The sequence below is a fragment of the Antennarius striatus genome, chromosome 4, assembly GCF_040054535.1.
Source record: "Antennarius striatus isolate MH-2024 chromosome 4, ASM4005453v1, whole genome shotgun sequence".
Taxonomy (NCBI): Eukaryota; Metazoa; Chordata; class Actinopteri; order Lophiiformes; family Antennariidae; genus Antennarius; species Antennarius striatus.
This window is the reverse complement of record NC_090779.1, coordinates 19,079,900-19,095,706: the sequence shown is the minus strand read 5'-3', so window position 1 is coordinate 19,095,706 and position 15,807 is coordinate 19,079,900. Positions and strand designations below refer to the sequence as shown.

Below are 15,807 nucleotides of genomic sequence, written 5' to 3'. Positions count from 1 at the left end.
AAGCCACAGAGAGCAAGAAAATGTAAGAAGAGAAAAGGGGAAGGCGAACTCTGCAGACAGGAGAAGCCTGGATTAAGTCATGAGTGGCAAGCGACATAGGTTGGATTTTTAACGAGTGAGATCACATCCTCTTTCCTAAACAGAGGAGGAACTCATCCTTGGGTGGACAGAATGGACGAGCTGAGCCACTGTCTGTGTGTGTATTTGTGTGAGTGTGTGTCTATGTGTAGCAAACAGGACATCCATTACTGACTGAGACAGTGGCATGCTGCCCTGGCCCCGCACGCAGGAGGCTCCACACATGTCAGCAAGCTGCATGTGGAGGGACACACAACCAGTGTAATTGTATATTTAAGTGATCCATGTGTAACATATGTGCAAATTTTTGTGTCGATGCATGTATTAAATTATAATAATTTGTTAATGAGCAAGTGCATGTGTCTAAATGCAAAGATTATCAACATCACGTTATTTTATTATTTCATTATATACTAGAATCCAGTGATCTCTGAATGCATTTTTCTTTTGTCAGGATTGTATTTTTAATTATGATGCAGATAGTGTCTAAACTGTAAACTTATACAACATGGACAACATTACTCTTTATTGGCTGAAAAATCAGCTTCCACCATTTATTATTATTACTCATTATTCCTATGGATACATTTGCAATGTCAAATATTATTTTTTCAAACAGACCTGATCATGAAAACAACAAACCCATACAAAAAGTGGCAGATAAAAAAACTCCACACCAAAAGTTGTTTCAATTCTACTTTATTCTATTTTATGTGTGTAACTGCAGTGATTGTGTTTTGGGCTGTGTGTATAAATAATACCTGAATGCATCACGAGTAGTAGAAACAACCGCTAACATGTCCCTTTTACTATATAGACTTAGTGTTCTGCACAACTCTTAAGGTGAACATATCATTGGACATGAGTCATTCAGTGCTGAATCACATAACGTTCAATAATGAGTAATTTATAGACATACATGGATGAAACAAATAAAAAGAATGCTTAGAGATAGCTGAAACAACTTCCTTTGTGGAATACATTGATTCATACACCGATCAATGGTGCATCAAAACCTTCCCAACAGGATAGCGGTGAGGTCGCTGATGGAAAGTTACCGCTCACAGGATCATAATCAGCAAGTAGTGGCTGAGATTCCACTAATGATTTGGGAATTTAAAAAATGTAGACATTTGAAACTATCGCTACATAACACAGCTAAAAATCTTTCCAGGAAAAAAGGCAGATCATAAGTCTCAGAGTCTACAAATCTTTCTTCTTGTGGAATTTTTATTGCATTATCAAGCTGAATGATTTAGTCTGACATTTAGGATTTATGTGATAGATGCACCCCACTTACGTTATTAAAAAGACCCTAGTGCAGAGGCACCGGAACTGACCAGGAATGCAAGTCTAATCTTTATCAATATCATACTGTACATATAATATCATATGATATCATATTATACCTTTACATCTTGAATGCGAACAACAGTCGTACAACAGAAGGGACACATCTCTATGCTTCTGCCATCCTGACTTCTGTCCTACCGTAAATACTGATGTAAAATACAACAAATTAAACCAATATAGGGTTCTTTTCTTCCCACACTCTCTTCATCCCTCCTTCCTTCCACTTCCCATCCCCAACCAGACATGACCCTTATGTTACAGGGTGGAATAGTAAAAAGTCTGGAATTGGTGAGCTGAGTGGAGATGGTGCACAGATGGAGATGTTCTCCCCTTACAGCCTCAACACTATAAAAACAAATTAACAAGATAGAGGAAGAAAGAGAGGAAGAGCTAAAGGAAGACATAGGGATGGGGAGGGAGGGTTATTTCAAAAATGAAATAGCAACATTTGCTGCTTGTTATTGGAATTTTCCTCTATCCTGGAAATATTTCCTTCATGTCTTCTGCAGAGTAGTCTGTTATTCATCCCTCCACCTCTCTCTCTTTCTCTACTCCCATTCTACCCTCCCTGCGCCCCCTCATCACCCTTCTCCAGACTGGGCTTTCACTTTGGGGGGCCCTCAGCTTCCCTCTCGGCTGACCAGGGAGCTTTCAAGGTACCCTGATGGATGCTAATGCCGGACTCTTTCAGATCGTTTTACAGCCGGAGCCTTTGATCTGCCAGCAGGCCTCTCTCCACGGGCTGCCTGTCCTGAGAAAATGTAAATCCCCGCCTTACAGACACCTGTAAAAAAACACAGCAGAAAGGGGACAGAAAAGAAGTTACTCTAAAGAAAAAGAGAAGAAAAGATACAGTATTGTGACATTTGGAAAAAAAGGGGGCATAGCTTAGATTGCGGCGGAGTGACAAAGAATGAGATGGAAATTGTGCGGAAACTGAGACATGGCAACCAACAAAGACGGAAAAGAGAAATGGGTACCACAAAATAGAGAGGCAAAAGGGACATGGACAGAGGCAAAAGAAATAAAGGGTAAAACAGCAAAAAAAGAAGGAAAGTTCATCTAAAAACCCAGCATGGAAGACAGGAGGTGAATGGATGGGAGAGAAAAAGCAAGATGGAAATAGTGTAGAAAAAGTTAGTAAAGGAAGAGAGACAGATGGACTATTTGACTTGGGAAGAAAGAGAAAGAATACAGAAAGCCAGTCCAGACTGACATATGAGGCCTGCTGTGCAGCTCAAGGGCGGATGTGTCTGTTGGGTTGAAAATTTAGGAAGGAAGAAGTGAAAAAGAAAGTATGGTTAAGGGGACTCCAGTCAGCAATGACAGCAATGAAAGAGGCCTCCCTCACCAGCGGCAGCAGCAGGACTCTGAATAGTGGGGCTGCTGCTAGACAGCTGGGTGCAGCTGATCGGTGGACAGACTCTGTGGAAGAGTGCTTGTCTTCCTGCAGCCAGCTGCTGTGTCCAGAGGCCAGCAGTGACAGCACAAGGCTCAGAATTGATTACCAGAGCTGGCAGTTCAATGGGGTGGAAGGAGTGCAGCGAGTTTGACTTCTCTGAAGTAGTGTGCACTGTACAGCAGAAGCAGAGCACAGCTGGCACTCACTGAACCTCTTCTAAGAAAAAAAATAGAGTACAGTGGGGGTGGGGGGTAAGAAATTGCTATTATGACTTTCTCTCGGTCTTTCTTAATTCTGTCTTGGTTTCCTCTCCGTCTTCTGCTCTTTCAGTCGCTCGTTGTTGTACCAGTTCTTGCCTTTCCAGAGAAAGCAGTGGAAGAAATGTCTGTCTTGTGTTCTGACACTACTGAGTTTCTATGAGTCTTGATATAGCTTGCAAACACAGTGGCACACATGAAAACCTGAGATCCCTTTGTGTAGTCGGTTATCTTCCTGTGTGAGGTGCATGTCCTGCACTAGCAAACGGTATGCTTCTTATTTGAGACTGATTTATAAAAGAACTCCTGACCTGCAAATAGCTGACATGTTTTATTGCTTGATTACGTTTAGGAGTAGCAGGAAAAGTTGAAGGAAATCAAAGATTTCAACGGGCTACATCAAAGCCTTCTGCAGGCCTGAGGTCAGATCTACTTCCACTTGCATTATCTCAGGTCTGCGTCCTCCCTGCTCAACACTTTAATTTCCTTTTGTTTCTAGATACTCCTCCTCATTCACCCACAAACACACCATCTCCCTCTGCCTTCCTGTTGTCCGATCAAAACAGGAATGATGTCATTCTCCTCATAGCACCGGATGGGAAGAAAACCGAACCCAAAGCCCACAGTAGCAGCAGCATCCTCTAGTCTGCATGTCTGGTCCTTGTCAGTCTGTCTGTCTTTGTGTCTGATCAGGGCACATCCGGCCATCCTCACTCCCCTGCGACTCCCCCAAGCCTCTGTGTCAGGAGGAAGGAAGGAAGGAAGGAAGGCCTGCGGTCACAGAGGAGGGAGGGTTTGGAGAAAGGGAGAGAGGAAGTGTGAAGGGGTATCTAAGCTGGAGCTGATCCTCTCCATTGGAGCCTCTCAATATAGAAGGACTGTTTGGACAGGGACAAGGCCAAACACAAGTGTGTGTGTGTGTGTGCGTGTGTGTGTGTGTGTGTGTGTGTGTGTGTGTGTGTGTGTGTGTGTGTGTGTGTGTGTGTGTGTGTGTGGGTGTGTGTATGTGCACCAAGATCATCAGAGGGAGAGACTTATGTGTGACATTAGATGGACTGAGTCTGTGTGTGTGTGTGTGTGTGTGTGTGTGTGTGTGTGTGTGTGTGTGTGTGTGTGTGTGTGTGTGTGTGTGTGTGTGTGTGTGTGTGTGTGTGTGTGTGTTTGTTAATGCCTGTGTGAGTTCACTGTTCACCAGAGAGTGACAGCTTACCTCAGTGGAAATTCAACTGAGTCATCATGTTGTCACTATGTTCAGTGACTGTGCTGAACATGGAGTATTTACCACCTCCATCCTCACAACAGGCACATGTAAAGCACCCACACACATTTAGAGATACACTTACATTGATTAACGTGTAAAATACTGGTAAAATACGTGTAAAATATACAGGTAAAATATACAACAAAATCAAAAAAACCGAGTACAAAACATAAAATATTGGCTTTGCTGCTGAAGCGCAAAGATATATGATTGAGAATATTTTCTTGGTGAGAGCAGGTGGTTGGCTGACAGGCACAGAGGTGAGACACAGATACTGTCCGCAGTTTAACTTTCCTACAGCTGCAGGAGCTGCCTGCTGACACGGACTGATGTTACCGGTCTGATCCCTGGAAGTACAGGGAAGTTATGCACTGTAACCCAACAAGAACATTGCCTCTGGGCAAGACCAAACTGATTCGAGACTTAGCTTTATCTTTGACCTTGCTAGAAGATTGTTCTCTTTTGCTTGCTTGCAACATAGAAGTTGTTACCTCTTAAAGAAAAAAATTACCTCCTTTTCAACGAGTCTTGAAAATGAGGAAGAGGCCAGGTGATGGAAGCCTGGAGTCTACTGCTGGTCACTTAAGACAAAAAAATACAGCCCCAAAAGATACAATATCATTTACGTAACTTTCCAGCTAAAATGAAAATTTATTACACTTTGAGCGTATGTGTGTGAAATACATCAGAGACAAAGAGAAAAACAGAGACAGCGAGACAGCATTCTTTCCCTATGTTTAAAAAAGCTGCCTCAGTATTTTCTGCCAGTTACAGCAAAACTTTAAACCATGAATCAACACATCACTTCCTAAACTATGTCATTATTGTTTTGTTTGAGTTATAATTTCTCTTCTTTTCTTCCTGTATATTCAGCTGATAAGACTTACAGTCGCGGCTTGAAAAGGCACACCCTTGCCTGCTCTTGTTCAGCTACTAAAAATAAGTGGTGAAGTAATGCGAAAAACACTGCTCTATTTACATTCTGGTAAGTTACAGCCTCGACACTGCCTGCCTGCTTGCCTGCAGTGTTGAATCGGGGCTAAATGACTGAGGGGAAATTTCACTACCATTTTTACTGGCTGAGGGACAGGGAGAAATGGTGAGAAAGTACAGAGAAAAGGGAGAGATGAATAAAAGTAGAAGCTGGTGGAAGAAATTGATGACTAAACTCAGTAATTGAGAGAATATTTTGAGATATGAAATGTTGGCAGTCTGACAGTGGTCTCTCTAAAAACCCAGAGAAACCCCTGTAACCATTTTTGGCTGTAACTAGTAGTTGCTGCTAGCTTGTTGCTGCTAGCTTGTTGGCTTAGTTAGCCATGGAATTTGCAACCACACTCCATTGGGACTGAACAGTGTCATAAATGAACAGAGGACAGTGATACCATGGGATACATTATGGAGGTAAATTACAGTACCTCTGAGCGCAGACGAATAGAGAACAAGCATTAAGTGGGGAAGGAGGGAGAGTCAGGCATTAGTAGTGTTGGAACAAAGTTCTATTTTTAGGACTATATTCTCAGGACTGTATTCTATCTGACACCTCTAGAGGTACAAAGAAGAAGGAGAGGAGGAAAGTGTGTTCATAGGAAGAGAAAGAAGAGGAATGCCAAGAGTATAGGACTGAGAGTAGGGACGTTGAATGTTGGAACTATGACAGGAAAAGGTAGAGAGTTGGCTGACATGAGGCAGAGGAGGAAGGTAGACATACTGTGTGTCCAGGAGACCAGGTGGAAAAGTAGCAAGGTTAGAAGTTTAGGAAAAGGGTTCAAGTAGTTCTATCATGGTATAGATGGGAAGAGAAATGGAGTAGGAGTTATCTTGAAGGAGTTTGTTAGGAATGTCCTGGAGGTACAAAAGAGTGTCAGATAGAGTGATGAGTCTGAAGGTAGATATCGAAGGTGTGATGTTCAATGTTAGTGGATATGCTCCACAAGTAGGATGTGAACTGGAGGAGCAGGAGAAATTCTGATTGGACTTTGATGAAGTGATGCAGAGCATACCTAGAAGGGAGAGAGTTGTCATTGGTGCAGACTTCAATGGACATGTTGATGCAGGAAACAGAGGTGATGAGGAGGTGATGGGCAGGTTAGGTGTCCGGGAAAGGAATGCAGAAGGACAGATGGTGGTTGATTTTGCAAAAAGGATGGAAATGGCAATGGTGAATACTTTCTTCCAAAAGAGGCAGGAACATAGGGTGACCTATAAAAGTGGAGGTAGGAGCACATGGGTAGACTACATCTTGTGTAGACAGTGTAATCTGAAAGAGATCAGTGACTGCAAAGTAATGGTAGGCGAGAGTGTAGCCAAACAGCATAGGTTGGTGGTGTGTAGGATGACTGGTGGTGAGGAAAATTAAGATGTCCTCTGCTCTGCCTTTGTAGAGCAGTGGATGAAATGATGGAAGCTGAAACAGGAAGAGTGTTGCATGGCTTTTAGGAAGGAGTTAAGACAGGCTCTGGGTGGTCAGGAGGTACTTCCAGATGACTAGACAACTACAGCTAATGTGATCAGGGAGACAGGTAGGAGAGTACTTGGTGTGTCATCTGGAAGGAAAGTAGTAAGGAGACGTGGTGGTGGATTAAGGAGCTGCAGGAGTGTGTACAGAGAAAGATGTTACTAAGAATAAGTGGGACACTGAGAGGACTGAGGAGAGTAGACAAGAGTACAGTGAGATGCAGCGTAAGGTGAAAGAAGAGGTAGCAAAGGCCAAACAAGGGGCTTATGATGACTTGTATGCTAGGTTGGACAGTAAGGAGAGAGAGACTGATCTATACAAGTTGGCAAGACAGAGAGACAGAGATGGGAAGGACATGCAATTGGTTAGGGTGATTAAGGATAGGGATTGAAGTGTATTGACAGGTGCCAGTAGTGTGATGGGAAGATGGGTACTTTGAAGAGTTGGTGAACGAGGAGAATGAGAGAGAACTAAGACTAAGAGGTGGCTGTTGTGGACCAGGGAGTAGCAAAGATTAGTCAGGATGAAGTGAGGAAGGCATTGAAGAGGATGAAGAGTGGAAAAGAATTTGGTCCTGATGATGTACCTGTGGAGATACAGAAGTGTCTAGGAGATGTGGCAGTAGAGTTTCTGACTGGGTTGTTCAAAAGGATCATCGATAGTGAGAAGATGCCTGAGGAATGGAGAAGTATGCTGGTGCCCATTTTTAATAACAAGGGAGATGTGCAGAGTTGTGGCAATTACAGAGAAATAAAGCTGATGAGCCATACAATGAAGTTATGGGAAAGAGTAGTCAAAGCTAGACTAAGGGCAGAAGTGAGCATTTGTGAGCAGCAGTGGGGTTTCATGCCAAAAAAGAGTACTACAGATGCAGTATAAGTTTTGAGGATGTTGATAGAAACGTACAGAGAAGGCCAAACGGAGCTGCATTGTGTTTTCGTAGATCTGGAAAAAGCTTATGACAGGGTGACCAGAGAGGAACTGTGGTATTGCATGGGGAAGTCTGGAGTGGCAGAGCAGTATGTTAGGGCGGTGCAGGACATGTATGAGGACTGTAAGACAGTGGTCACAGCACGTTAGAGGTTTTGGAGATAAAGTCAGAGAGGCCAGACTAAGATGGTCCATGTCCAGAGGAGAGATAGTGAATTTATTGATGCTGAGTTTCGAACTGCCAGGCAGGAGGCCTAGAGGAAGACCAAAGGTTCATGGATGCAGGGAAAGACGACATGAAGGTAGTTTGTGTGAGAGAAGAGGATGCAGAAGACAGGGTTAGATGGAGGCAACTGATTTGCTGTGGTGACCCCTGAAGGGAAAAGCCCAAAGAAGACCTCTAGAGCACTATTTTTCAGAGGATTTATACTAGAATTTTTTGCCATATCTTAGACAATGCACCGCAAATGCAAAAACAGTGGAAGGAGGAACTAACTGATAACTAGAGGAAGCAGACAGCCATCTTCAGCATGAGACATGTGTTTGTGCGCGTTTGTATGTGCTGTATCATCTCATTCCTCTCTAATAGCCAAAGGGAATTGGGGGGTAGATACAAATCTCTCTGGCAGATTTATGAATGATTGGGATCAGAGGGGCACGTGGACAGATGTGTGCTCTCTGATGACAATGCCGTCTTCAAACAGGAAGACAAGACAACAAGACAGAGGCAGACTGATATCCAAGGCCAAGAGGATCCACAACTACAGTACTTTCATTATTCTCAGCTGAAACATCTCTATGGCATGGGTCATGAAAGAAGAGACACTGTTTTGTTTTGTTTTTTTGAGCTGGATGTAGATGCATTAACTTCCTTTCCTTAATAAACAACTGTATCCAAACAAATAATGCAGGATGTTGTGGTACTGATGCAACTAATGATGCATGCTGAAACCTACATGATACCGACATGACGCTGTGGTACTGTTCAATCATTCATTCAATCATTCATTCATTCATTCATTCATTCATTCAATCATTCATTCATTCATTTTCTCAACCACTGTTTCCACTTTCGCTGGTCACAGGGATTGTTGGAGCCTGTCTGTCCTGTTTATCCTTGTGAAGTAAAACTAAAACTGACTGTACTTGAATGGTTATATTGCTCTGTGGAATCTTAGGACCAACAATCTGATTGATTATATAGCGTTGATATTTAGACATTTCTAATAAATCAATGACTATTTGGAATTGGAGTTTTTTTATCGAGAGCCAAGTGAAATGAGGTAGAACATGTCAGTTCTGACCCACTTGTGACATTAGTGAGACCAGATCTGTAACATGACGCCCCCAACCCACGACAACCCATACTGAAAATCAGATACTCTGATATTCAAAATGCCTTCAGAATGAATAAAAGTGTTAAATTTAGTGAAATCCCATTAAAAATCTGCCAGTGGATTCGAAGGTCGACTTCCCCACACATTATTTGTGCTAGAGTCTCTGAATTCTGGCCATTTTCACAGTCAAAAAGTTGTCATGCAGGCTTTAATTTCTTGCATGGTTAGTTGTGGTAACCTTAGTGTGAGCCCATAAAGCAAAGGGCCAGAAGATGAAGATGTGACTTTCATGTTAAATTTACTATTGTGTTGTTTCCAGTTATATTTGCGGCAAACTTCCATATTTGACTATGCTTTCCGTTGCTTAAGTAACGTTGATGCAATTATACTCAATAGGAGGAAAGCTTTGTGAGTTAAAACCTATGATTGTCTCAAAACAATCAAATTCTGTTTTATTGCATAGGTTCTAATCTTACATTGTGTGACCACAAAGCAACAAAACTGGAGACCATTTCCATGCAGCACGAATATCTCCAACCATCTCCTTTTAAGCTGGAAACAATTTAGAAGGTCTCGGCTGAGTAAAATAATCATGTTACAAAGCCTTGGTTGAGCCACTTAAGGACTGATAAAGAGAAAATTGTTCGATATGGATAACTACCTTTCACCCTGTGCACATTAAGTGGCTGATATTTATTTAATTCCATTGATTTCATCTCATTAATGACTCTCTGATATTTTAAATTAAAGAAAAGGGATAGCAGACAAGGCAACAGCCCATCTAATGATGAAACATAGCAAATAATTTATAATTTATTCCGTAAACATTCACCCTCTTATCACCGCCTGAAATTCTGCGAGTATAAAAAAGTAAAAGGAGCTTGTTTGCATCTTATCTTCAGGAAATAGCATTAGCCAAACTTGTACTCAGGGGCTTGGCCATGAAAGGGATGGCATGGCTGCGGCCATCATTACCCTTGTCCCTTGACGTGTGGCCTGTCTCTGATCCAGAGCCAGGGCTGGGCAGGAAGGCAGAAGGTGGGCAGGCGTGGGTCCGCAACCCTGGGTGGGCTGCACCACTTGGGCCAGCAGCCATCATCCTGGTATGTCGGTATGTAGACCGCCACTGCTCGCACCGACATCAGGGGATAATAAAACAGGCCATAGCTAAGGCTCTGTAACAAGAGTGGCCATCATACTCACCTCACAGGCTTTACTGCCACCATGACTAAAATCAACTTCCCATCTTGCCATCTTCACAGTGGAGTGAAGTCAGCAGAGCCTAAACTGAAGTGAGTTAGTTCTGCTTGGTCTGGTCTAATCTTGGTGCTTTTTGTGTTCATGTTTCCATGTTTCCTCCTTCTCAGAGGGAGCTCCTTCATCCCACAATGGCCTGCACTGCTACCAATGAGAAATCAGCAGTTTCCCAGCAGTTTCCACAACTACAGATATTTTTCCCATGCTCTCCTTTCAGACAACCTATTTGGGGCATTGACGCTATAAAACCAACTGAGAATGAAAAAATAACTCTGAGAAGTCAAGAAAAAAGTAATCAATTCAATAGGCACACATCACATCTCATTTTAACCATACCATTGTTTGTGACTGCAGTCACGCCTTGGTATCAGTCTTTAAAAACCTCTTATTCCTAAACAACGTTTCCCCTTTTTTGTAACAATATACTACATATTAAATGATGTTTCCTGTCTTTACAGAAACAATGAGCTAATCGAAAAGCCGAGCAGCTGTATTTACAGTTCGTTTTGTGACTAATGTGTTGGGTTGAATACTTTGCCTGGCCCTGAGGCAAACATACAACCTGCCATTCAGGATAACGGCCGTGTCAACTTGAGAGGCGTATCACCTTTGCTCCCAGTATTTTATGACTTAAGTTTTCAACAGTAACACAGCTCTGGGGCAGAAGGCACCATCACAGTCCTGTCAGAGAAGATTGTTAAAGAAACTGTTAAGTGTCCACTGGTAGGGTCTTCTTTTGTAGGGTAAAAAGGTTGTGATGTGAAGTGATGTGCATGGAGTTGTACAAAAACAGGAAGGCAAGGGAATGTAAATTCCACAAGAGCTCTTTGATACTATGACAGGAGGTTCTCACAACAAGACCAAAAGGCTGTGACACTACAAGACAGAATACTAGCTGGCTTATCAGAGGACTACTATTAATACCAGTGAGACGTTGTCGCCCTGTCCCTTGAGGGAGAAAGATGGAGGAAGTCATCGATTCTTCCCACCATAATCTCTGGGAAGGACAGACCTTGCCTTTTCCTTTTTGGGTGACGAGGGCTATTATTCTAAAATTTCGAAAGGACTCACACAAGAGCTATTTCTGTTCCTCAGTGATAGTGAAGCATTTGAGAGTTGAAATCTGATCCACTGTAGAACTAACAAACAGTTTTTGTTGCAGCCTTTAAAGATTGTTTCTTTATCTCCGTGCAGTCATTAAAAAATCATATTATGCTCTATTAATTAGAGTTACTTATCCTATCAATTTTAGCAAAAAAACAAAAACAAAACAGTAGTTGTTTCTTAGAAAGCAGATGCACCTCCATTACCTGACATGGACCTCTGGTGGTTACATGAGTTATCAGGGTATTTCCATCTTTGCATCTGTCTCTGCAAAGGTGGAAGTACCACAATTCTGTTGCTGTTAAACTGACAAAGCTTGTCAAAGAGAAGAGTAAGTGGGTTAGTGCGGGGGACCTGACTTTCCCAATGAAATTACTGTACTTTCAAAGAGAAACATTGTAAACCAAACAAAATATTTTCAAGCTATTGTTTTGACACAGTAAAGTCATTTCTGTATTTGACTAGAATATAATGCAATGTACAGGTATAGGACTAGCTTTAGCTGGTTTCATTGGTTCTGCTTTAGATCACTGTTTTTCTTGTAGAATAGTGTTTTTGTTTCCATTTTAACCATTCTGTTCTCTTTATGGGGCAATAACATTCACATGCTTTCAAAGCCGTTTAGAAATTCTAAAAATCTTCTTCGTTCATGAAAAACATAATTTTTTTTAACTTCTTGAATTACTTTCAACCCTCTGTTGCCTAAATCTTCATAACATATCTATCATTCCATCTAGATAATTTGGCTTTAACACAACATTAAATTAAACATTAATACCATTGAATCTTCTTTTTTTTTGTTTTAATCTGAAACATTATTTCAGATGAATGTTAAGTGAGCAGTGAAATGGTTACTTGTCAAAGAAAAGAAGAAAGAGAACATACAGACCGATGGGACAGACAGAAAATGGGACTGATAGATTTGGATGCCTGAGCAGCTGTCAGAGCAGATCCTGATGGCAGAGACAAGGGGTGGAGGGAAAACTGCAGTGGTTGTGACAGGATGAGAATGAGAAAAAGAAAGACAGCATCTGCGTGTGTGGGTGTGTGGTGTGTGTGCATAAGTATCAATAGATTTGTGTTTTGTGAAGTAACGCTCTTCCTCTGGCAGGCCCAACCACTACTGTCAGCCTGCCTCTGTATGTGTTTGTGTGTGTGTGTGTGTGTGTGTGATGTGCGCGTGCGTGTGTTTGTGTGTGTGTAGATCTGTAGCAGTTAGAACAGCAGTAAAGCAGATGTTTCCTCTGTTTGGCTCTAGAACATGACCATAAAGAAAAACAAGGGAACACAGGATCTCATTGATCATACCTGCAGGGCCTCAGTCAAACTGGAAGTAAAGAAGCTCATACTGTAGCCACAAGGTTGAATTCCATTTAAATATAGGACCACTTTAAATAACTGATTGCTAACTGATTGCTAACCAATGTTACAAATTATTTAGCTATAAATAAATTACAACCTATAAACAAACTGACAAGATACTACCGCTGTCTATGTGCTCTATGTGCTTCTCGTCGACAGGTGGGGAGCGAATACTTAAGACAACAACATAGGAGTCTGTGAACGAAGCCTGAAGGTCCCGGCACCACATCTCCACTTAAGCAGCTAAACTGCAGACAGGGACTCTATCTGGCCTATCTGCCACTCTGTCTCTTTCTCTCTTTCCTTTACCCTGTCCCTCTCTACATTGTATTTTTTTCAACCCAACTGATCACGGGGATGACATCCCTCCAGAGTCCGGGTCTTGCCTGGAATTTCTTTGTCAATGAAGGAGTTTGCTTATGCTTGCTCTGGAGGGTTCTATTGGGTTTCACTTTGAAATGTCTGTTGGTAGTACATTGATTGACATTAAGGTGAGACAGCATTTGTGATCTATTATAAGAGTCATAGTGACCAATGGAGCAAACATATCTACCGAGCTACTCCTCCATCCTAATGGTTCCGGTTTTGATCAACCCTTTGGAGCAGAGCAGCTGCATGGAGCTAATCCTTACAGGCAAACATTGTGAACACAACTGTTCTGCCAGTGAACAGCCAACCACATGTCAAATGTGTCGAGTCACTCTCAAAGCAGTTTCTTAACCCTGGAAAAGTCTATCATATTGGACAACACTGCGTACCTCCCTCCCCCAAAGCGCGTCCAATTACTATTCATACGCTTTCTCTATCATATCAAGTCTTTTCTGTTTTAGTTCATTTTTTAAATAATTACTTATTATATCACATTTAAATCAATGGTGGATACTTGGGGGTCTTCGATTTCAATGCAATGAGATAAAAACACGTTTTTTTGTTGTTGTGCAAAACACTTGATTAATTTGTGTGCAAAATTATATAGTAATTATATAATCACTCTGATGTATACATGTATTTCTTTAGTTTTTTAGACATTACTTTATTAAAGTTTATTTTTTTGTTGCTTTTCTGAGAAGTTGGGTTCTTATTTATGTCACGTCATCTTATGTTATGTTGCTGATGTTTAATCAGCAACAGTAGATCTTCAACTGCTTAACTGAACTGAGCGGAACATGTACTATGCAAATACACGCATGCACGCATGCACACACTATGAGAGGAGATGTAATATGGATCTTCTGCTTCTCATATGAACCTCAGCTAAAACATGCATCTGAGAGCACATAAGGACAATCTACTGCAACTTTTTACAGCATAAAAATGTTGATTAGTAATTCAAAAAGAAAATCAGTCATTTTGTGAAAAACAATAGAGGCAGAGAAACCACCTAATGCTTACATTTACAGGAATCAATGCTTCTTTGGGTTTCAACTACAGAGAAAGACACAGGAGTGGTATCAGATTACTGTGATACTGAAAATGACAGTATCAGTGACAATAATAGATCCTCTGTTGGCGTTTACTTCACATTAAGGGATTTATACACCTGCAGCAACATTAAGAAGAGATGTGTGTCGGTGGAGAAAAAACTAGAAATGAACCAACCAAAGCGGGCCAAGCACGAGCACAATCATGGGCAAACACATTCCAGCTACATGAAGTTTCATTTTCACAATTATGGTCACTTGCGGGGGTAATGAGTGCAATTTTCCACTATTCACTCATTACATTTTTTTTCTGAAACATCATGACAGAAGATGCACGTACAAAAGAATTCTAACCCTAACCCTAACTACAAAACGACAAACTCTGATAACACTACACCTGCTGCAGTGCCAGCATCTATTGTTAGTAAAGAGTGGTGACATCTGGGGCTAACACATTAAAAAATACTGTAGAACAAAATGTATTCCTGAGGCGCTTCCAAAAACATCAAATTGATTGTTTCCTTTGCATTGTATCATGTGTATTCTTATTACAGAGCTGTGTATCGTTTCAGGATATGCAATACACTTTTTCTTGGGATATATCTATCAGCTAAGGGCCATTTGTCATATTTTGTGTCAGTTCATGTGTGAGTCATTCAAAATATGATCCTACAAGTTGCACTCGAGATCCAAAGTTCTGAGGTAAAACAAAACTTGGGCAAACAAACACGCAGCAGTGTAAATCGGCAGCTCACATGTACTGGGTGAAATAAAAAGGAGAGTATTCCATCTTACCTGAGATCACCTCCTGAGGCGGGATCCCAGCATGACCCATTGACAGGATCCCCTCCCTAGAAGACAGTTAGGAATTAAGTCAAAATTATCAGGATGAATGAGTTCCGATAATGACATTAGCTCACTGAGGATTTGCTGGTGAATGGTTGGTGGATTAGATCTTTGATCAGTAAGTTGTCATAAGTTTGACACAGTGACAATAACAAATCGGAAATTCCTGTTACTGGCTCAGATAAAATAGGTTCTACAAAGAAATCTCTGATGAGTCATACTTTCCGCTGTCCTGCTTGTGACATTTCCAGCACTAGGCGGTAAAAATAATTCACCTAGCCACATTTTACAAAACAATATCTCACAATATTGCATTCTTGTAACATAAAGAAGCTGTATTACTGCTCTTTTTTTCCTCCACTCGTTGAGGCCTATAAATCCTCACAGTGCCTTAGATAGGAAGAGTGGATTAATCCACAGAAGTCCCCTTCCTCTCAGATGTAATCTCCTGCTTTCCCCACAGAGATCATCTTGTGTGAGCGACGCAGTGAAGCCTGAGGGCCTTTCACTTTGGCGGGTCAGAGAGCTAGATTCACTTCCGAAAGGTAACGCTCCTCCCCTGTCTCCTAAATTCTTGCGAGGCGTGATTTAACAGTAAGACAAGGTTCAATTCACTAAGAGGGAATACAAGAGGTGGAGGAGGATGACGGAAGTGCTGAAGCAGGAGAGACGTGGAATCTGTACTATGAAAGCCAGTGAAATGTGAAGTTGTCAAAACACACTTTTTTTCTTTTTAAAGTG

General features: G+C 41.6%; 1 long non-coding RNA gene across 1 annotated transcript in view; it reads right to left on the bottom strand.

The window, feature by feature from the left end:
• Window positions 1-632: 632 nt before the first annotated feature.
• LOC137593350 (uncharacterized) overlaps window positions 633-15,807 on the bottom strand; it is a 97,683-nt gene continuing 82,508 nt past the window's right edge. Inside the window, exons 3-4 of the long non-coding RNA XR_011035108.1 lie at window positions 15,016-15,071; window positions 633-2,215 (exon numbers count right to left, since the gene is read on the bottom strand). This is a non-coding gene — a long non-coding RNA (uncharacterized lncRNA). The remainder of the gene's footprint in view (window positions 2,216-15,015; window positions 15,072-15,807) is intronic.